The following is a 22,298-nucleotide window of genomic DNA, read 5'->3' as shown; positions in this document are numbered from 1 at the left end:
GCTCTCTGTCTCACTGATTAAGTCTGTCATTTATTGGAGAGCTGCAGGCTTCTCCCTGTCAGCTCAGGTTTGTGTGCAGAGAAGTCATGTGTGTAAAGCACATGGAATGCCACCCTAACAGATGCCCATAAAACATGAGATACAGATGTCATTTTTAAAACATCTCAGAAACAAAATCATCTGCTGAGACAGTCTTAAGAGCCTGATAAGCAAATGTAAGTTTTTTTGATTGACCTTAGGTTGATTGGTTTTACAATCAGTTTCTGACAAACCTGAGAATGGAAACATCCCTGTGTAGAAAGAAGACAGAACTTACATGAGGACAGAAGCCATGAGGACAGAAACCACTTGGCACAGTATGATTCAAAAAGGTATACTTGATTAGGTCACCAATCTCCCCCCCCCACCCCCACCCCTCCCTTATTACCCTGCCTGGCTTTTGCCAAAACTCTATCTTCATTTTCTCATGTGTTAAAGACCACAAAAGCTGAGGTGGTGGAGGGGTAACAGAAAGGATGACTTCAGTAGATCAAGGTACCACAGATAAAATTCTTTTTCTCACACTCTTGTTTAAGACCTTGCTTGATTATAATGACCTAACTCCGTAAAGATGTAAACAGTCTTTCCCCCCTAAGTAACATCCTCCGTTAATTTTGAAGACTACCGATCCTACCTAATGCCTCCTTTTCTCCCATATTTAAGGTCTACTAAATTAGATGTGTTTTAGAAAAATTGGTTTATAGAAAACACTATACCTTGATTTGTATCTACTTGTTGACTGTCACTACAGTTTTAGGATTCAAAAAACACCAGCCCTAAAAATTAATTTATTTTTTTATTTTTTTTTAATTTTTTTTTCAACGTTTATTTTTGGGACAGAGAGAGACAGAGCATGAACGGGGGAGGGGCAGAGAGAGAGGGAGACACAGAATCGGAAACAGGCTCCAGGCTCTGAGCCATCAGCCCAGAGCCCGACACGGGGTTCGAACTCACGGACCACAAGATCGTGACCTGGCTGAAGTCGGACGCTTAACTGACTGCGCCACCCAGGCGCCCCAAAATTAATTTAAAAAAATCACCTTTGTGAATATTAATGGTTACCCCCATGTGTTCTGCATAAGAAAGCCCCACACACCTGGGGCTGCATGGCCACTGACAACCCATCCCTACTTCGAGAGTCTAGAATCTTAACTATTCTCCTTTCCCCCAGATTTGAATTTCTTATTATCATACTTTCTCAATCACTTCGCCCTATGGATCATCACAAGGACAAGATCATTAAAGAGCTAACTTCCAAAATTTCCCATCTTGAATCATATTTCAGATTATAATTAATCTCCTTTGCTATAAAGACTGGAATGTTTGTGTCCCCTCAAAATTCATGTTGAAACCTAATCCCCAGTGTGATGATTAGAAGATAAGGCCTTTGAGAGATGATTAGGGCATGTGAGCAGAGCCCTCATGAATGGGACCAGTGCCCTTACAAAGAGACCCCAGGGAGTTCCACTGCTCCTTCTGCCCTGTGAGGTTACAGAAAGATGACTGGGGTCTATGAGCCAGGAAGCAAGCCCACATAAGACACCTTATCTGCTAGTGCCTTGATCTTGGACTTCGCAGCCTCCAAAACTGTGTGAAATAAATTTCTGTTGTTTAGAAGCCACCCAGGCTATGATCTTCTGTTATGACAGCCCAACAGGATAAGAAAAAAATTTTAACCTGCCTAAATTTGCCTTCCTTCCTCTTTTAATAAAACTTGGGGACTCCTTTATTTCAGCTCCCCTGCAAAGCATTCTATACTCCTTGTAGCCAGCGCTTTTAAGTTTTTACTTCAAGCCACTTGGGCATCTAGTTAAAATGCAGATTTGGATTCAACAGATCTGGATGGGGCCTGAGATTTTGCATTTCTAACAAGCTCCTCAGTGATGCCTACATTGCTGATTCTTGGATACGCTCTGAGTAACAAAATTCTCTCCTATAACGGTATCTACTTCCTCCAAGAAGGGCAGAGCAGGCACCATGGATGATTGATTCATGTTTATGTCTCCAGTGAATCACACTGTACTTGACACATCACAACACTCAATAAATATTTGTTGAGCAAATGACTGACTGAATGAATAAATGTGTAACATTCACTCTGGCACTTAGATAATTCTGCTTAAAAGAGAGTATTTTTATATGTACTTTTTCTTTGACTGAAACTCAGTTGAGGGCGGATGACATGTTGTACTTCTTTGTATCCTTACAGGGCTCTATATACCCTACGTGTCCACAGAAAATAGGCACTCAATGTAGTATGGATTATGCAGTCAGTTGAGAACAAGGATTGATTAAGTATCTGGCAAAAGAGAGGCGTCGGGTGTAACCTGCACATGAGGTATCTGAGAGGCCAAGGTCATTTGACACACTGGCTGTACTTACACAGAGAAAGCTTCAAGTCCAGCAAAAGGCAGAGTAAAGGGGCAAAGATATTAAAATGAGCAAACAGGAAAATAGGCCCTTTGTAGACACAGACACATTCTAATGAAAAACGTGTTCCAGTTAGTTAAAATGCCAAGCCAGTGGTTGATATGCTTGGGAATAAAACCAAGCATTATTACATGGGTAGGCAGATGGTGCATTTTTTTTTTTAATTCAAAGCTTCACTTTTGTAAATAACAATGGAAATTGAACAACTGGCACATACCAAGCTTTGCAGACTGTGTTAAAGGTTTTCAGACATGAATTTCCTCAACCATTTCTGCCTTTGGAGTATTTAAATGTATACTGACTTGCAGTAGTTTTTATTCACTATCTCACATCTGTGTGTTATCATCTGCATCAGGCTACAGCCACCCAGGGGTTGGGACCTTACGATGCATATGGTGGGCCCACGGTGACGCTTGTCGAATGAGTAAAATATGCGGAATAAGTTGGAAGGCACACCATTCTGGTTCCAGATGTGGATGTAGTATTAGGCAGAGAAGAGCAGGAAAGGTCGGGAAGTGGAATCTGTGGCATGTAACTTCAGTGGGTTCCCAAACTGGAGAGGGACTTCACATGCCCTGAAGACAGATAGCTTTCCTTTCCTTCTTTCTTTCCTTTTCTTCCTTCTGGCCTTTCTTTCCTCCTCCTTTCTTTCCTTCCCTTCTTTCTCTCCTTTTTAAATTCCATTTCCAGAAGGTAAACTAACTTAGAATTCTGCCAATTACTGGTTCTTAAAGATATCATGTCACGTAAATAGATGACAACCTTGTTGCCCTGGAGCTTCCCAAAGCACATCACCAAACGTTGGCTCTGCCATCAAATTACAAGTAGGCCAGATACAAATAACTTAGCAGTAGAGGCACTATGTTATTATCTTCTCTGTCAGAAAAGTAATTGAGGTGTTGAATTTTAGAAACACACACACACACACACACACACACACACACACACACAAAGGCTCAGATAACTATATGGTTGAAAATTTACCTATAAGGCTTCAGATTCATGTTGTAACCTATTAACTACCTAGTCTCTAATTACTTGGACAATTATGCTTTAATTCCTCTTAAAAAGAATTCTGGAAGAACAAAGGGGCTTCTCATAGAGTTTCTAAAATAGAATGGAATTAGCAATCTGTAACTTAAAATTCTACATGACATTTAGCTTCATTTAAAATTAGAGCGCCAGAAGAAGCAGATTTCCATGGCATTTTCATTATGCAGAGAGGTAAACAACAAATAAATAAGCCATACATGAATGTGAAATTAACAGCATGATAATTGCTTTACTCCTACAGCGTATACGATATTAAATCCTCAAATAAACACTTACTTAACCTCATTCTCACATATGCCTATTGCTTTTTATCAAAAGCAGCATACCTGGAAAGCTCCAACTAAGACAGTTTCCACCATGTGGCACCAAGTCCACAGACATTACTGCCATCCCCTGGACATTTCAGAGCGATTTCTTTGTAAGACCTCGGATCGACCGTATAGTCCAGAAGCAGAAAAGTGAGAGGAAATTTAGAAGTCGATAAAAAAAAAAACAACGCATTTTACGTATCATTGTTATTTTGTATATGACATCATACTTAACTTCTCCGCTAGTTCTTCGAAGCGCCTCATCCAGATCATGAGCACAACCATTCCAGGGAAGTGCTACCACCTGCCCAGACCAGGCCCAAGCTCTCCCTCTCTAACACAGACCGCTGCCAACCTGTTTTACAACATTCATGCAGGAAACTGGTAACCCGTACTTCTGCTGAATTTTTCCTTCTCTGCAGTAAGCAGAAATTTTTTGTAGTTTCCTTATGGCTCCTAATAACAGCTAAAGCCTATCTTATGCTCTGGGCCCAGCCTTGCCCTAAATTTAACCCCAAGTAATAGTTTCTCTATCTTACTCACAACCTGAAACTGACTCATTTATGAAGAGGTTTCTGGCACTATTGGAGTTTTCCAGTAAGTAAGAGTTCAAGGGCCAGTAATAATGTTACCTCTGCCCTCACAAGTATGAAACTGTTGAGTTTCATAGAGTTCAAAGTTGTTTGATAGAACTCGAAAAATGTCTTATCATTTTCCATAGCGTACTCAAAGGTAAGGTTCAGAAGGAAAGTACGGCTTGTGAACACGTGACGCGTTCTTTCCTTGCACAAAGTATCAACCACTTCACTGCAGAGCCAGGGACTAAAAAACAAAAAGAAAACAAAAATAATAAAACAATTACAAGATCCCAAAGGAAAAAAAATCTTGTCCAAAATTCGCATCTTTAAAAATTATGAAGTTCTCTTGTTCCAGCAATGAAATTAGTAGGTCTTTGTTGATCTAAACTTAAATTTGACACAATGGGTAAATTTCGGCCCGAGGCTTGTATGCCATTATCAGAGCCTCTGTCAGTGAGTGCTTTAACCTAATTACATTTGATGCAGCAAATCAACAAAACCACTGCTGGTTATGACCTCTGCCAAGAGCACTAGCGAGCTAGACAAATGGAGCTTAAGATGCTATTAGTTTTTCTGTTGCAAAGTTCCAGATACAACCCGACAGGAGGCTGTTGCAGGGCTTGGGCGTGCATCCTCCAGATGGCATTCTGCATTGGCTTGTGGCAAAGCTCACAGGGATACTGGCACATTTTCTCTGTCAAAATGAAAGTTTTCCAATTACAAGGAGATAATGTGAGGAGATGCAAACTTAATCTCTTGAACAAAAGGTTGCAAGCTGTGTAACAGCCATTTCAGGGGAGAGATTTCGGTATCGTTCAATTGATTTAAACATTACAGATCACAAAATGGGCTATCTCTCCTAATAAAACCAAGGAATCGGCTACAGTTGATTTTATTTCCTAGAACAATGTTGTAACGGTCTCATCATCTAAGGGAGGCTTCTAAATGAGGTCTCTTCTGAACCGAACCTTATGATTGTTTTTTTCCACTCATGTGTTAACAGGTACAAAGAAGCCATTTTTCCTTTTGGTTAAACACCAAATGCCTTACATGAAGTTTCAGGTGTCATGTTATCACAAACCACTGTGGGATATCAGATCACAGGATTTCATTAGCGAGACTACACATGTTAAGTGTCAAGAAAGCACGATCATCAGCAAAACCTGTAAGACAATTTAGCTAAAAAGTTTGCTTCTTCATTTTCTAATCCAGAGAGCACTAGTAAAAACCACATGTAGAACTATCAATAGGTATGAAAACGAAGCGATCTGCCTCGATATTGTCCAAAGATAACTGACCCATCAAAGCAAGGCAGTGGGAACTTTGTTATAAGGAGACTTCTTCTCGGGAAGATGTGGATTTGTCCCGTGACATGACATGCTGTGACAAAGGAGACCCACTGTATACCCGCTTCTACAAATCCAATAGGGACCTTACATCGGCTGAGAGCGTGAGAGTGCACATGCGCTGGCTTCCCGCGGAATGTTCGCAGCTACCTGTAACCACACCCCTGTACTGAATGCGATACCCAGAAATTCAGCAGAAGGTAAATGCAAATGATCATACCATTCCAGTGTACTCACTGGAATCAGAGATCTTTCAGTATTTATGCTCGACTCCTTTGTGTGTGTGTGATAAGAATTATCAAATCCAAAATTTCTAAGCACACATTCAGAATGTTAAAAGGGACAAGGTAGGCTTCCAAGAAATTAATTACGCTAACCCCACACAGAAAATACTTTTACATCAAGTTCCAAAATCATTTCAAATATATGTTTTACCCATTCGATGAAGATCAATGTTGCAAGGTTGTATAAAACACCAGATTGCAGTCGATAGGGTAAAACCATAGTAGGCAGATGCCTTTTGTCGTTTCCATAGGAAGTAGTGAGGAAACTGTCATTTCTTTACTGAAAATTCAGGCAGCTAAATAAAGCAGGATTATAAATTCTAAGTAGTCTCAACTGTAACATTGTAAGATGTGTAAATCAGTCAGAAATATAAGCAGGCCCTTCAAATCACTCAGAAAACTTAACAGATTCCTACTGAAGAGTTAACATTTTCAAGCAATGAGCATTTTTAAAAAGTCTCAACATCAACATAAAGTGGTCTAGAACAGCTGTTGTAAAGCTCAACACCAATTTTATGTCGGCTCAACTGCTAAACAGCAATCACAATGACATCCCTCAGGAGGCATTTAAGGGCCCAAGTGTATAGCAATTTAAAAACTGAGCAGGAAATCAAAACTAATTCCTCGTCTGTTTACAAAATTACTTCTCCCTGTGTTCTTGTACCACCACCTAGTGGTTACATAGCTCTCAATCGGCCCATTAATAAAAACCAAATTGTAGCTGTTGTGATATTGTAAAATGAAAAGGAGAAATAAAGGAAGAAGAGAGGGAAGGAAAGGAGGAGGGAGGAAGCAAAGAAGAAAGGAAGAGAGGGAGGAGAAAAACAAAGAGAATATAAAAAGAAAAAAAAGGAAAGGAAAAAGTAAAAACAAGACAAAAACAAGCACACATCTCATTTCCAGGTCTTAGGATCTACTTCCTCATAAATTCATAGAATATTATCAATTTAAATTAAAAGATTATTTAAAACCACTTTTTCCTTGTGCATTTATCAAGTACATGAAAATTCTACCGTTGAGAGAACCGCCTATTAAGAAAAAAAAAAATGGGTGAATTTCTATGGAATTATTCCACACTATAGAACCTACAGATTCTACAGCCTGTACAATTATTTGTGATAGCTTTACTGATGATCGGCAGAGTTGTTTACATAAATCATGGCACATTCATAAAGAATGAAATAGATCTTTATCTTGCCATGGAACAATCTCTAAGAAATTTGGGTATGTGGGGGGCAGAGAGCATACTACCACTCGTATTAACATATAGGTCTTCCGGGGCGCCTGGGTGGCTCAGTCGGTTAAGCGTCCGACTTCGGCTCAGGTCATGATCTCACGGTCCGTGAGTTCGAGCCCCGCGTTGGGCTCTGTGCTGACAGCTCAGAGCCTGGAGCCTGTTTCAGATTCTGTGTCTCCCTCTCTCTGACCCTACCCCGTTCATGCTCTGTCTCTCTCTATCTCAAAAATAAATAAACATTAAAAAAATAAAAAAATAAAATAAAATAAAATATAGGTCTTCCTTTACATGCATACACTCTCTGAAGGATAGACAAGAAGCGGGAAAAATTACATCCACAGAGGGGAACTGGGTGAATTGGAAGCCAAGGCAGGAAGGAGATCTTCATAGTTTACACCATGGGGATATAATCCCCATTCAAAACTATGTAAATTTGAAACCTAGAAAATAGTACACATTAAAAGACCACTTAGGGGCGCCTGGGTGGCTCAGTCAGTTAAGCCTCCGACTTCGGCTCAGGTCATGATCTCACGGTTCGTGAGTTTGAGCCCCGTGTCGGGCTCTGTGCTGACAGCTCAGAGCCTGGAGCCTATTTCAGATTCTGTGTCTCCCTCTCTCTGACCCTCCCCCGTTCATGCTCTGTCTCTCTCTGTCTCAAAAATAAATAAACGTTAAAAAAATAAAAATAAAAAATAAAGACCACTTAAATAAATTTTAAACCTAAAAAATAAGTATCTGATTAAAAGAAACTAAGTATTTTACATGTGGCTTTTTTAAACCAATAAAACCATCTGTGAAATTTTTCATTTAAAGAAATACTTGTCACATTGAATGTGAATGTGAATTTCATGTAACTGTGACCAACACTGAAGTTTCAATTTTCTCCTGTAGAAGGAAATACTGCTGTAGTTCAGAAGGGAGAAGTTATTTGTAAAAGGCGTAACATTAAAGTAATGAAATTCTAAAACCATTTCGCCCACAGTTTGACGAGGTCTGCAAACCCGAGTTGGGGCCTATGCTTGCCAGAAGAGCCAGGATGTTTTGGGCCCTCACGCTCTGGGCTGAACTGCGTGGGTGGTTAGGAAGGTCCACTGGAGGAATACTAACTAACTGCTCATCAGATGTCTAAAGGTAAAAAAGTTGAGAAAAATTAGGGAGTGAAAAAAAGTAGGGAAGGTGTAGGAAATCTTGAATAGAGGTGAAATGAGACCAGGACCATTTGTACTCAGCTCAACCTTCACAAAGAACTATGCTGTTAGAGGTTAGCCATTTAGCTTCCCAGCGGCACGACACCCATAAGCCACAGGGAGAGATGGGTACAACTGACAGAGGAATTAGGTCCACTGTAAGGTGATGTGTTTAAACGTTCATTTGTTGAATATACACATTTAGGGGCGCCTGGGTGGCTCAGTTGGTTAAGCATCCAACTCTCGATTTCAGCTCAAGTCATAATCTCGGGTTCATGGCTTCGAGACTGATGTCAGACTCCATACTGACAGCATGTGGAGCCTGCTTGGGATTCTCTCTCTCCCTCTCCGTCTCTCTGCATGCTCACACATGTGCTTCCTCTGTCTCTCTCAAAATAAACTCGAAAAAAATTTTTAAACATACATATTTAACATATACCATTGTTTCTGTACTCCTGACTTGGCAGTACAGTTGCTTCGCTTTTGTTACGCTGGGAGTCTCGCAAAATGCAAATCTCTGAAAAGTCCTGGAAAAGATCCTGAGTATGCAGGAGAAGCTAGAAAATACGTTTAGAAAGGAAAAGACAACAGGTGTTGGGTGAGACCTGGGAAAGTGAGGTCACAGGACTGGAGAAGAGCATATGAGAACAGCAAGGTAGGGAGGTCCGGCATGGGTGAACACAGACAAGGAAGTGCTTTCCCTGCCTGCTGCCCTAAGAGAAATGCACTGGAATGCCTGACTTTTCTTTCATGACCCGATAAAAACTTTCTACTATTGATGTGCCTCTTTTGATATTCGTACCATTCACTCTATTTCAAAAGTCAATATAAGCTTAATTTTGCATGTCAACTTGACTGGCCCATGGGGTACCCAGATATTTGATTTAATATTATTCTGTGTAGGTCTGTGAGGGTGTTTCTGGATGACATTAATATCTGAATCTGAGAGGTGCCTGGGTGGCTCAGTCGGTTAAGCATGGGACTTTTGGTTTAGGCTCAGGTCATGATCTCATGGTTCGTGAGTTCGAGCCCCACATCCAGCCCTGTGCTGACAGTATGGGCCATGCTTGGGATTCTCTCTCTCTCCTTTTCTCTCTGCCCCTCCCCCGCTCATGCCCAGGCCCCCTCAAAATAAATAAATAAACTTTAAAAAAATATATCTGAGGGGCACCTGGGTGGCTCAGCCAGTTAAGTGTCTGACTTCAGCTCAGGTCATGATCTCGTAGCCCTGTGAGATCAAGTCCTGAGTCGAGCCCTGTGAGCTGTTAGCTCAGAGCCTAGAACCTGCTTTGGATTCTGTGTCTCCCCCTCTCTCTGCCCCTCCCTTGCTCATGCTCTGTCTCTCTCTCTCAAAAATAAATAAACATTAAAAAAATTAAAAAAATATATATCTGAATGTGTCGAATGAGTAAAGCAAATTACCCTTCTCAATCTCAATCTCAATCAACCAATCACTTAAAGGCCAGGTATAATAAAAGGCTGAGTAAGAAAGAATTCTGCCTTCTTTGAGCTGGGACATTAGCCTTCTGCCTTCACACCCAAGCTCAGACTGGAAGTTACTGAGAGAAATTTGGCATATCTGACTCCTTATTGCTTCTATTTCCCTTGCCGCTGTGACCTATAACTTAAAAACTACTGATTAGCCCTGCACATAGACATGTTACAGATGAGATTTGCAAAAACCACTCTCTACCCAAAACCTACCCTGCTCAGGGAGATAAGGAAGTATGTACAGAGACAACTATGCTATGCTTAAGATTTATGGGAATGACACAACCAGATTCCTATACGCAAAGACCAAATGACAGAGGACAAAGTTGCATAACTTTCCTCAGATGTCTACAGACGTCAGTCACCTTTTCATTCCAACCCCCTCCTTCTCCTTCTGCTGACATAAAAGAAGCTTGGATTTCATGCAGAGGGCAGATGGTTCTTTGAGACAACAGTCAGCCATCCCCTCGGTTTGTTAGCTTTCCAAATTAAGTTGCTTCTTCCTTGTCTGTTGGCTCATTGGTTGGTTCTGTGGTGAGCAGAAGAAATCTGGCCTCAGTTATAGTTTTACCATCGGCATTCCTGGTGCACAGACCTTCAGATTCAGACTGGAAGTACACTTGGTCCTGGACATCTCAGCCTCCATAATCAAGTAAACTAATTCCCTATAACAAATAAACACCTATATACTTACCTACAAACATACATACACACACACGTCCTATTTCTGTGTCTCTGGAGAACCTGAGTACAGCTACTTTTCCAGGTGTTAAATTCTCTAAAAAGTTCTTAAATAAGTAAATATGTAAAATACCTAGTCTTTAAACTACAAACAGATAGTTTCTGGAAAACTTGGCATCAAATCTGTACTACATCCTGATGAGGGTAAGAGATAGCCTAAATCAATGCATGCTGTAAATAGAACATTTGAAAAACTGAAAAATATTATTGAATATTTTAGCATATTTAAGTATCAGAAGTGACTAGGGTCTGTTTGGGCAAAGATATGGGGAAGAAGATGTGTCCAAGAAGCAATGTGAAAGAGCGAGATGTTCTCTTTGGGACAGAAACGCGTGACCGCTCACTCATACAGGCGCTGACCCTTGAAAACAACATAATAAATATATTTCTACATTAAATCTACATAGTCTCTTGAACTTAGTTTTTTAATTTATAAAAATTAAGCTTTTTATTTTGAGATTCTTGTACATCAAAATTCAGTTGTAAGAATATAGGAGCTTCTGTACACCCTGTACCCAGGGTCCCCTAAGAGCAACATAGTGCGAAAGTATTGTGCAAAATCACAACCAAGACATTGACCTACACTCAAGATATAGAATATTTTCATCACCAAAAGCATCACTCATGTTGCCCTTTTAAAGCCACACCCAGTTCTCTCCAACCCCCACTGCCTTCTTAACCCCTGGCAACCACTAATTTATTTTCCATTTCTATAAATTTATCATTTCAAGAATGTTGTATAAATGGAATTATGCACTATGTAACTTTGGGGGAATCGGTTCTTTTTCACTTGGCATAATTCTCTGGAGATTCATCCCAGTTGTTGTCTCTATCACTAGTTCATTCCTTTTTATTGCCAAGTAATATCCCATCACACAGACACACCACAGGTTATTTAAACATGTACTTGTTGCACGACATCTAGGTTGCTTCTCGTTTGGGGCTGTTACCAATAAGGTTGCTATAATTATTTGTGTACAGGTTTTCACATGATCAGAATTCTTCCTTTCTCTGGGACAAATGTCCAGGAGTCCAATTGCTCCGTCATATTGTAGTTGCATGTTTAGTTTGTTGTTGTTAACAAAATGCAACTTGCTTCCCAGAGTGGCTGTACCATTTTACATTGCCCTCAGCAATGGAGGAGGAATTCAGTTTCCCAGTCTCCTTGAGTCATTTGATACGGTCACTGTTTTCTTTTAGCTGTTCCATTAGGTGTATATTGATAGCTCATTGTGGTCTTAGCTTGCATTTCTCAAATAGTTAGACAGTTGAATAACTTTCCCCTGCTTATTTGCCATCCATATAGCCTCTTCGATGAAATGTTTCTTCGCATCTTCTGTTAATTTCCATACTGGATTTTTTCAAAGGTTGGCTTTTGAGAGTTTTTAATATATTCCACACATTAATTTTTTGTCAGATATATTTGTAAATACTTTCTCCCAGTCTGTCATTTTCTTTTTTTTTTTTTAATTTTTTTTAATATTTATTTTTGAGACAGAAAGAGACAGAGCATGAGCAGGGGAGGGTCAGAGAGAGAGGGAGACACAGAATCTGAAGCAGGCTCCAGGCTCTGGGCCATCAGCCCAGAGCCCGACGCGGGGCTCGAACCCACGAACCGTGAGATCATGACCTGAGCCGAAGTCGGACGCCCAACCGACTGAGCCACCCAGCGCCCCTGTCATTTTCTTTTTAACTTCTTCACAGGGTCTTTCCCAGATCAAACGTTTTATTTTTGAATTTTGATGAAGTATAATTCTTTTTAGGGATTGTGATTTTGCTGCCGAGTTTAAGCACACTTTGCCTAGTTGTAGGTCCCAAAGATTTGCTAGTATTTATTTTTTACCTAAAAGTTTTAGAGTTGTATGGTTTACCTTTAAGTACATACTCTAATTTAGTTAATATTTGTATAAAGTGTAAAAAAGGTTTTGTATAAATAGTGAATTCAAATTTCAATTTTTGGCCTATAGATGTTGAGTTGTTCTAGCACCATTTTTTAACAACATTGTCTTTCCTCCGTTGAACTGCTTTTGCACATTTGTCCAAAATTAGTTGTGCATATTTATGTGAATCTATTTCTAGGTTCTAGTCCTCTGTGACTACCCCACAGTCTTGATTACTGCAGCTATATGACGTCTTGAAATCGGGTACATGAATTCCTCTCATTTTATTCTTCTTTTTCAAAATGGTTTTAGCTATTTTAGCTCCTTTGCTTTTCCATACATATTCGAAACCAACCTTTTCTCTATCTACAAATAATCTTACTGCAATTTTGATCATTGAGTTAAAACTCATATATCGATTTGGAGAGAATAGACGTTGGCTTGGTATATGAAGTCTGCCAATCTATTAAAATGGTAGGTCTCTGCAGTGATCTAGATCTTTGATTTCTTTCATTGGTGTTGTAAGTTTTTAAGACCCAGGTCCCACATGTTGTGTTAGATTTAAGTGGGTTTTTTTTTTTTGGAGTAGTTTTAAATAATACTGCATTTTTAATTTCAATGTCCATGAGCTCATTATTAGTACATAGAAATGCTGTTTATTTGTGTTTGCTGGTCTTCTATCTTGTGGCCGTACTGAACTCACTTATTAGTTCTAGAGGTTTTCTGGAGATTCCTTGGGATTTTTTACACAAACCACCGTGCCATATGCAAATATGGACAGGTTTATTCCTTTCCAATTTGTATTCCTTTAATTTCCTTTTCTTGCCTTAATGCACAGACTGGACGTTCCAATGTCATGTTTAATAGGGATGGTGAATGTGGACATCTTTGCTTTGCTCTTAGAGGGAAAGCATTCAGTGTTTCACCACTAAGAATGACAGTAAGTGGGGCGCCTGGGTGGCTCAGTTGGCTGAAGATCCAACTTCAGCTCAGGTCATGATCTCACGGTTCATGAGGTCGAGCCCCACCTGGGGCTTTGTGTTGACAGCTCAGAGCCTGGAGCCTATTTTGGATTTTGTGTCTCCCTCTCTCTCTGCTCCTCCCCCATTCACGATCTCTCTCTCTCTCAAAAATAAAATAAATATTAAAAAAAAATTTTAAATGATGTTAAGTGTAGGTATTTTATAGATGACCTTATCAGGCTAAGGAAGTTCTCCTCAATTTTTTTGAGATTTTTAATCATGAGTATTTGTTAAATTTTGCCCAGTGATTTTTCTGCATCAATGGATAGGATGTGACCTATTTTTTCTTTAGCCTATCAATATACTGGGTTACACTGATTGAGTTTCAGATATTGAAGCAGGCTTGTATACCTGGAACGAAATCCATTTGGTCATGTATCCTTTGCAGATACTGCTTAATTCCATTTCATAGTTATTGTAAGCATTTTGGGGTCCATATCCGTGAAGGATATTCATCTGTAGTTTTGTTGTTGTTGTTCTGTCACTGGTTTTAGTATCAGGCTATTTTTAGCTTTATATAAATTGGAAGCTTTTTATAAATAAAGTCCTCTTTACTGGAAGACATTGTGTAGAATTGGCATGAATTCTTTTGTAAACATCTGGTGGAATTTTCTTATGAAAACATCTGGGCCTAAAGATTTCTTTTTTGAGAATATGTTAATTACGGATTCAATTTTCTTAATAGTCATAGAACTATTTTTTTATTTTTTTTAACATTTATTTATTTTTGAGACAGAGAGAGACAGAGCATGAACGGGGGAGGGTCAGAGAGAGAGAGAGAGAGGGAGACACAGAATCTGAAACAGGCTCCAGGTTCTGAGCTGTCAGCACAGAGCCCGACGCGGGGCTCACACTCACGAACCGTGAGATCATGACCTGAGCCGAAGTCAGAGGCTTAACCGACTGAGCCACCCAGGCTCCCCAGTCATAGAACTATTAAAGTTATCTATTTCTCATTGGGTGAGTTGTAGTAGCTTGTTTTTAAAAAAAAAAAAAAAATTGTACACTTCATTTAGCTTGGCGAATTTAGGTCTGTATGTAATGTTATAGATGATAGTGTCCTCTTATTGTACTTTCGAGATCTGTAGGATGGATAGTGATACCTCTTGTTCCAGTCCTCCTAATATTGATCATTTGTGTCTTTATTTTTTTGGTCAGTCTTGCTAGAGGTTTGTAAATGCTACTGAACTTTTCTAGGGACCAGCTATTTTATTTGCATTGATTTTCTCTATTGTTTTCTCTTCTCAATACTATTGATTTCTGCTTTATTTCCTTTCTTCTTCCTTTGGGGTTATTTTGCTTTCATTTCATTTCAGTTTCTTGAGGTGGGCATTTATATAACTGATTTAATATTTTTCCTTTAATATAGTCTAATATAAATATTTAGTGCTATAAATTTTCCCTTCAGCATTGCTTCAGCTGTGTCCCAGAAGTTCTGATATATTGCATGTTTATTTTCACTCAGTTTAATATATTTTTTTAAAGTTCTCCTAGGACTTCCTCTTTGATACATGGATTATTTATTTTTTTTTTCAACGTTTATTTATTTTTGGGACAGAGAGAGACAGAGCATGAACGGGGAGGGGCAGAGAGAGAGGGAGACACAGAATCGGAAACAGGCTCCAGGCTCTGAGCCATCAGCCCAGAGCCCGACGCGGGGCTCGAACTCACGGACCGCGAGATCGTGACCTGGCTGAAGTCGGACGCTTAACCGACTGCGCCACCCAGGCGCCCCTGATACATGGATTATTTAGAAGTATATTATTACATTTCTGAGTATTTGTAAATTTTCCTATCTCTCTTTTGTTCACCTCTAGTTCAATACTGTTGTGATTGTGGTCAAGAGAACACATGCTATATGATTTCAATTCGTTAAAAGTTGATTTCATTTTATGGCTCAGGATTTGCTTCATCTTGGTATATGTTCTATGAATACCTAAAAAGAATATGTGTCCTGTTATTATTGGATAGAGTGTTCTATAAATGTCAATTAGACATTGTTTGATGGTGTTGTTGAGTTTTTCCCATATCCTTACCGATCTTTCTAGCTCTAACAATTGGTAAGAAAGGGGGAATAAAGTCTCCAACTATATTTGTGGATTTTTCTATTTTTCTTTTCAGTTCTACCAATTTTTGCTTCATATATTTTCCATCTCTATTGTTTAGTGGATATATATTTAGGATTACTATGTCTTTAGGCTAGATTGACATAACATTATAGAATGTCCCTCTCCAGGGCTCCTGGGTGGCTAGGTCGGTTAAGCATCTGACTCTTGGTTTGGGCTCAGGTGACAACTTCGCAGTTCATGGGTTTGAGCTCCACATCAGGCTTCATGCTGACCGAGCAGAGCCTGCTTGGGATTCTTTCTCTCTCTTCTTCTTTCTGCCCCTCCCCTACTTGCTCTGTCAAAATAGATAAATAAAACTTTTAAAAAAAGTGCCTCTCTGTATCTTATAATGTTCTTTGCTCTGAAGTCTATCTGATATTAATATAGTCACTCCTGCTTTCCTCTGATGAAAGTTAGCATCATGTATATTTTTCCATCCTTTCACTTTCAACCTGCCTATATAATTACATTTTAAGTAGTTTCTTACAGGCTAAATAGTTGGGTCTTGTTTTTTTTCATCCATTCTGCCAATCTTGGTTGTTTAATTGGTATAGAGCTTTTATTTAGTGTGTTTATTAATATGTCAAGGCGTAAGTCTATCATTTTATTTTTCATTTTGTTTGTTCTGTTTTTAATTCTTGGTTTTCCTTCTCTTGCCTTCCAATGAGTTACTTGAACATTTTTTAATTTTATTTTTATTCATCAATTGTGCTTTTGAATTTATCTCTTTGTACATCATTTTAGTGATTGTTTTAGATATATGTTATCTACATCTAACATCACAGTTTACCAGTCCAAGTGAAGTATAAAAAAAGTTACCTCCCTATAACATTGTTCACTCTTCCTGTTTATAATGGTCTTAAATATTTCCTCTAAGTACACTTAAAACCACACCGAGGAGTGTTATATTTTTTCCATTCACCATAAAACATAAATTAGAAAACTTAAGAGGAAAATTAAATTCTATTTCCCTATTTTTGTCGCCTCAGAACTGGAACCACCTGGTACCTCTGAAGGCAGGAGCATGGGCATGGAGAACTGAGTGAAATTTAAGTTTGTCTAATTAGCAATTAGACACCTAGACTCCCAACCCCCACCCTGTAGAACCTTCCACTATTCTCACACTATCAGTTCTTCCAGGACAGCAGACAGTTAAAGAAAGGGTGAGGTATCTATGGGAAACAGGGATAATGAACCAAGTATCCGCATAACAGCAGTAATAGTCCATTCCTCATCCCTTTGCAACATCACCTCACACCACTCCACTCAGATGCTGGCAAGCAAGATGATACTCTGACTGAAGACTGGAAGATTCCTTTTGTTAGTGAACTATACCTCCCCAACCCCCAAAACATCCTACATAGACTGGCCCTTTAGTGTTTTTACCACTAAATCCTTATTATCCTCTGGTGAAACCCACATGGTGAGGAAGCACAACCATGCACACAGAACTTCCAACCTGCTTTGTAGAGACCGACTCTTAAATGTGAACAATCAAGAATCACCTGGCATTTAAGGAAATCTTAGAAACTGAGGAAGATGGATAGGAACAGGAGAGTTTTGGAAGGATCAGGACAATGCAGTAAGCTGAAAAACAATTGAGAGCTAGAGAAGATATTGCATTCATAAAGAGGATACCAGAAAAAGGAACATTCACAGAATAAGAAAGAGCTCTCGAAAATAAAAAATATAACAGATATAAAAGATTCCACAATAGATTGGCAGGTAATGTTGAGGATACCCCTTAGAAAACAAAAACAAAAAACCAGAAAAACCCTGAAAATAAGAGAGAAGAAATAAGAAAACAGTAGAATCAAATGAGGAAGTCCCATAATCTAGTAATAAGCGTTCTGAAAAATGAGTTCGGATAAAATGAACAGGAAAGAAATTAATAAACAATAGTACAGGCTTCAGATTGGAATGGAAGACAGTTCAGCAGTGCTGACTTTGAGGAAAAAATTGAAACTGATTAGTTAGCTATGTGTTAAATTATAGTAAGCATTTTAGAAATCTACAGAAGAGTTTCAAAACAAGAACATAGAAAAGTAAGCCACATAAAATTAGGCAATTTTCTGGAGGGGGGAAGGGAAGGGAAGCAAAAATAATATAAAAACAAGGCGGGGGACAAAACATAAGAGACTCTAAAATACAAAGAACGAACTGAAGGTTGCTGGAGGGATTGTGGGTGGAGAGATGGGTTAAATGGGCAAGGGTTAAGGAGGACACTTGTTGGGATGAGCACTGGGTCTTATATGTAGGAGATGAATCACTGGAATCTACTCCTGAAATCATCATTGCACTATACGCTAATTTGTATGTATGTATGTATGTATGTATAAAGAAATAAATAAATAAAATGAAATAAAAAAATAAAATAAAATAAAATAAAATAAAATAAAATAAAATAAAATAAAATAAAATAAAATATTTTAGGAAGAGGCAATTCCTCCCTGCGTCTCCAGCCTGCCAGCGTACTTTACAGATTTTGCCTTTGCCAGCCTCCATAAAATCATGTGAGCCAATTCCTTAAAATAAACCTCTCTCCTTTTTTATCTATCAATCTGTGTATTTCCATACATCCTACCTGTTCTGTTTGTCTGGAGGACCTAATACTGTAGGGTTTTAAGGATATATTGAGAATGGATGTGAAAACAGAGAGGAAGGAGTCTGAACTACTTGAGTAATATAAGATATGCTCTAAAAGTCCTTAGGAAATGGAAAAACAAAGATAAACTGGTTAGGTGTTTTGCGTGCTTTCTGTACACAGAACTGCATAAAAAGGATGATTAATATGAGGCATGTTCAAAGATTTAAATTTTCATAGTAACTTAAGAGATGCCATGCTGGTGGTTGTGCTCACATTAACACAGCTGCAATTCTTTTTTCACTCAAGCCGAAGACCCAGGAACAAATTGGGAGAGAAGCTAAAATAGTAGAAAGTAGTGAGGAACCAAACTAACTTACTTTCCAATCCCTGGAGATAAAGTCAGGTTCAAATCCTTACTTTGTCTTGAATTTGCTGTACAGTCTTAGAACAGGTAATTCATGAAAACACTGTTCTCATATATATACAAATGGGGATAATTATACTTCTCGCGTGATTATAGAGATAATTAAATAAGAGGATGCATGTGCGATAAAACCCACATCATGTTGGGCAAGAAGTCGTTAACAAGTAATGAATATTTGTTGCTGCCAGGGAGCACTGTAAAGGACACAAAGTCTTAAGTGACTCTTCCTGGCAGGGGACTTCCATAGCTCTCTTATCAGAACAGAGGAAAGGACAAAGGAAAGGGGGAGGGGAGAGGGAGGGAGGGGAGGAAAGAGGGAGGCAGGAGGGAGGGGGAACTCTGATCACCCTGAAATAAAATGACTGCATGTAGAAAGAGAAAGTAGGAAGAGTGTCCAAGTTAGTAGATGCAGAGAGCTTGAGGTTCAGCAGCAACTGAGGAAGAAATGGAGAAAATATTTCTTGCTTTATTTCTCATTTGTCACTGTAGGCGTAGTGAGGTTAATTTTTTACTAGGACTTGAACAGCTGGCACCAGAAATCCTCCTAGGGAGAGACGGTCTTCGTTCAGTTAGAAGTCTTGCTTGTGTGCTCCTTCCCCCCTTGGCTCGGAGCTTGGTGCCAGCAGGAAACATGATGTGAAGGAAGGAGAGCTGCTCTGCACTGGATGAAGGGAGAGATTTTTTTGTTTTCTCCCCTCTGGATGGAATGAGTAAAGGTCAGATTGAAGGAGGAAGGGGAAGCCAGCAATACCTGGGAGAAGCTGAGAGGCATCGGTGAACCCCTTGGGTGGTGGAATGGCCAAAGAAGAAATGCCTGATGTGACTGTGCCTGTTAGGGTATTTACTTTGCTGTTGTAGACAGCAAGATGGAGTCACTCATGCCAAGCCGTGGCCCCTGTCAAGCAGCGATGCAAACAGCCAAGGACATTGCAGCTAAGACCAGATATGTCCAAAACCAGCCCAGGCTGAAGACACTCAGAACTGACAACCAGCAAAACCAGAGGCCTACAAAAGGCCAAGACTGATTAAACTCTTTTAAAGGAGAACTTTTGCAGCAAACTATCAGACTCTCCAGATGCTGACCCTGTCAATTGTGACCATATCACAAAAGCAACTGCCACTGAAGGCCCTGCCCAAGTGATCTCTGACCACAACAGACCCTCCACTGTGTGAACATAAGAAGCGGTAAGTGCCAAGAGCTGACCCAGACCAAATAGAGGCCCTATTTCAATCGCACGCTCATGGACCGACTTCATATTTGGTTTGTTAACTTCCTATCCCTGGTTATATCTTGTTGGTTGTGTAACTTTGTATTGAGCTTTGCTTTGTACGACACGTATGAAGCCACTTTATTTATCTATTGATTTATTTTAAATGTTTAAGTTTATTTATTTATTTTGATAGAGAAAGAGAGCAAGCAAGCAAGCACACAAGCAGGGAAGGAACAGAGAGAGAATCTCAAGCAGGCTCCACACTGTCAGTGCAGAGTATGATGTGGGGCTCGAACTTACCAATCCTGAGATCATGACCTGAGCCAAAATGAAGACTTGGACACTTAATATACCAAGCCACCCGGGCATCCCTGAAGCCAATTTAAATGCATACTGAAATGTCATTGAGTTTGCAATCCTGAGCCTCCCTTACAATTGTGATAACCTTGCTTTGTGATCAAATAAAGCTGACATTATGAAAAGACACAGCCCATGTGTGCACCTTCATAGTATCCTGGAGACAGTTGCAATGAGAGTTCCCACTGCCATTGTCCCCAACACAGAACTTTTGTAGGAGGTGAGTAAGTTCACGGATGTTACAAGGGGCTTTTATCGGTACATTGGTTCTTTTATTCTCAGAAACTTAGATTTTGAAGACCCCAGGGAAGAAGGTGTTGGATGGGTCTCCTAAGTCTCAAGGAACCTACTAGTTTTCAAGAACTCACTTTTCCAAACTCATTTCTCATTCCTTCTCAATGCAACTATTCTCCTAAAACTATTTCTCAGCACATCACCTACCAAATGCACTTTTTTATTGTCAGAGGTATTACCATTGTCCCCTCCCATCTTCTTCTCCCTGTTAAATCTCTTTCTCTTTTTTTTTAATGTTTATATATTATTTTTGAGAGAGACAGACAGACAAAGACAGAGACAGAGAGAGAGAGAGAGAGAGAGAGGGAAAGCAGAGGAGGGGCAGAGAGAGAGGAAAACAGAATTGAAGCAGGCTCCAGGCTCTGAGCTGTCAGCACAGAGCCCAGCGCAGGGCTCGAACTCATGCACTGCGAGATCATGACCTGGGCTGAAGTCGGACGCTGAACCGACTGAGCCATGCAGGCACCCCTCCCTGTTTAATTTTTATACAAGATTCAGTTCAATAGCCTTTCTTCCCTTAAGCCTTCTTGATTAGTCTAACAGAGCTTTTCTCTCCACCTCTATCCCTCACTTGAATGTCTTCATCACTTCTGTGTGTCATTAATTTGCTCATGAATCCTTATCTTTTCATATCCATATACCTCAGTCTCTAGACCACTTCAGAGAAGGGGCAGTAAATTCAGCACAAGTAACCTGTAACAGAGTAACCCATGATGGTTTAATGTTGTAGACTCAAAGGCCAAGTTGTCCAAGTTTCTCAGATTTTCAGCGATATGTTTCCAGTAGAACCGTTCATAAAAATCAAATTGGATTCTCATTTCTTTGAGATTTTATGCCAATTCCATGTCACAATGCTTTGGCTAAGACTCCCAAGTTAACCATCATAATTACAAAGAACAACACATGCTATGTTGGGAGGGTAGGACTTGGTCTCCCCAGTGTGTAGAGCAGATCTGCTCTGTGTACTGCTCAGATAGATGATCAGTGAAGTATCCTTGCAAAGGACTCCCTATTAGTACTAAGTATAGTTTTTTGGGCACAACATGTTTTTGGCTGAGGGTCTTCAATCAACATCTCACGCCTTTAATAACATGGAGAGGTGCAGCAAATTATTTTTTGATCACTCTATAAATACAGAAATAATGGAATTTTGGAGCCACAAAGCTGTTCACAGAAACACTTTGCTTCCTCGTGGTCACTTTCGGTGTCAGATGACACTGTTCAAGAAATCAGGGTAATGATGACATACCATGTTCCCTACGGGACCCATTTTTGCTTCCAGCTTCATTGAGCATTACATTGGTGTAGCATTGCATAGCACTATCTTTGGCTAACTCCAACAACAACCACTGCAGATTACAACTACAGAAATTTAAAAAGAATAATGCCATGAGAATCGAACACAATATGAAATACTCCTCTCACTAAAGCACATAAACTCTTAACCATCAAGTGATACCTTTTTAGAAGGCCATTGTTATAACATACGTATCTTGACTGCAGCGATGATCATAAGCAGATAAAAATGATGGCTTTTTGTGTCTCTATCTATCTCAGAATATCTATAAGAAAATGAACAATAGATGGTTGTAGAAAAACATTTAGAAGGGAATGCTCTTGCCAGTTATCCTGGGAGTAATGCCTCCAACTGCCAATGACACTATATTGCAACAATGGCATGTCTACAAACGTCTTGACCAATTATTTTGACTTGTGGGACC

This window comes from Felis catus, chromosome C1, assembly GCF_018350175.1.
Source record: "Felis catus isolate Fca126 chromosome C1, F.catus_Fca126_mat1.0, whole genome shotgun sequence".
Taxonomy (NCBI): domain Eukaryota; kingdom Metazoa; phylum Chordata; class Mammalia; order Carnivora; family Felidae; genus Felis; species Felis catus.
The sequence above is the reverse complement of the archived record's forward strand: the minus strand, read 5'-3'. Positions refer to the sequence as shown.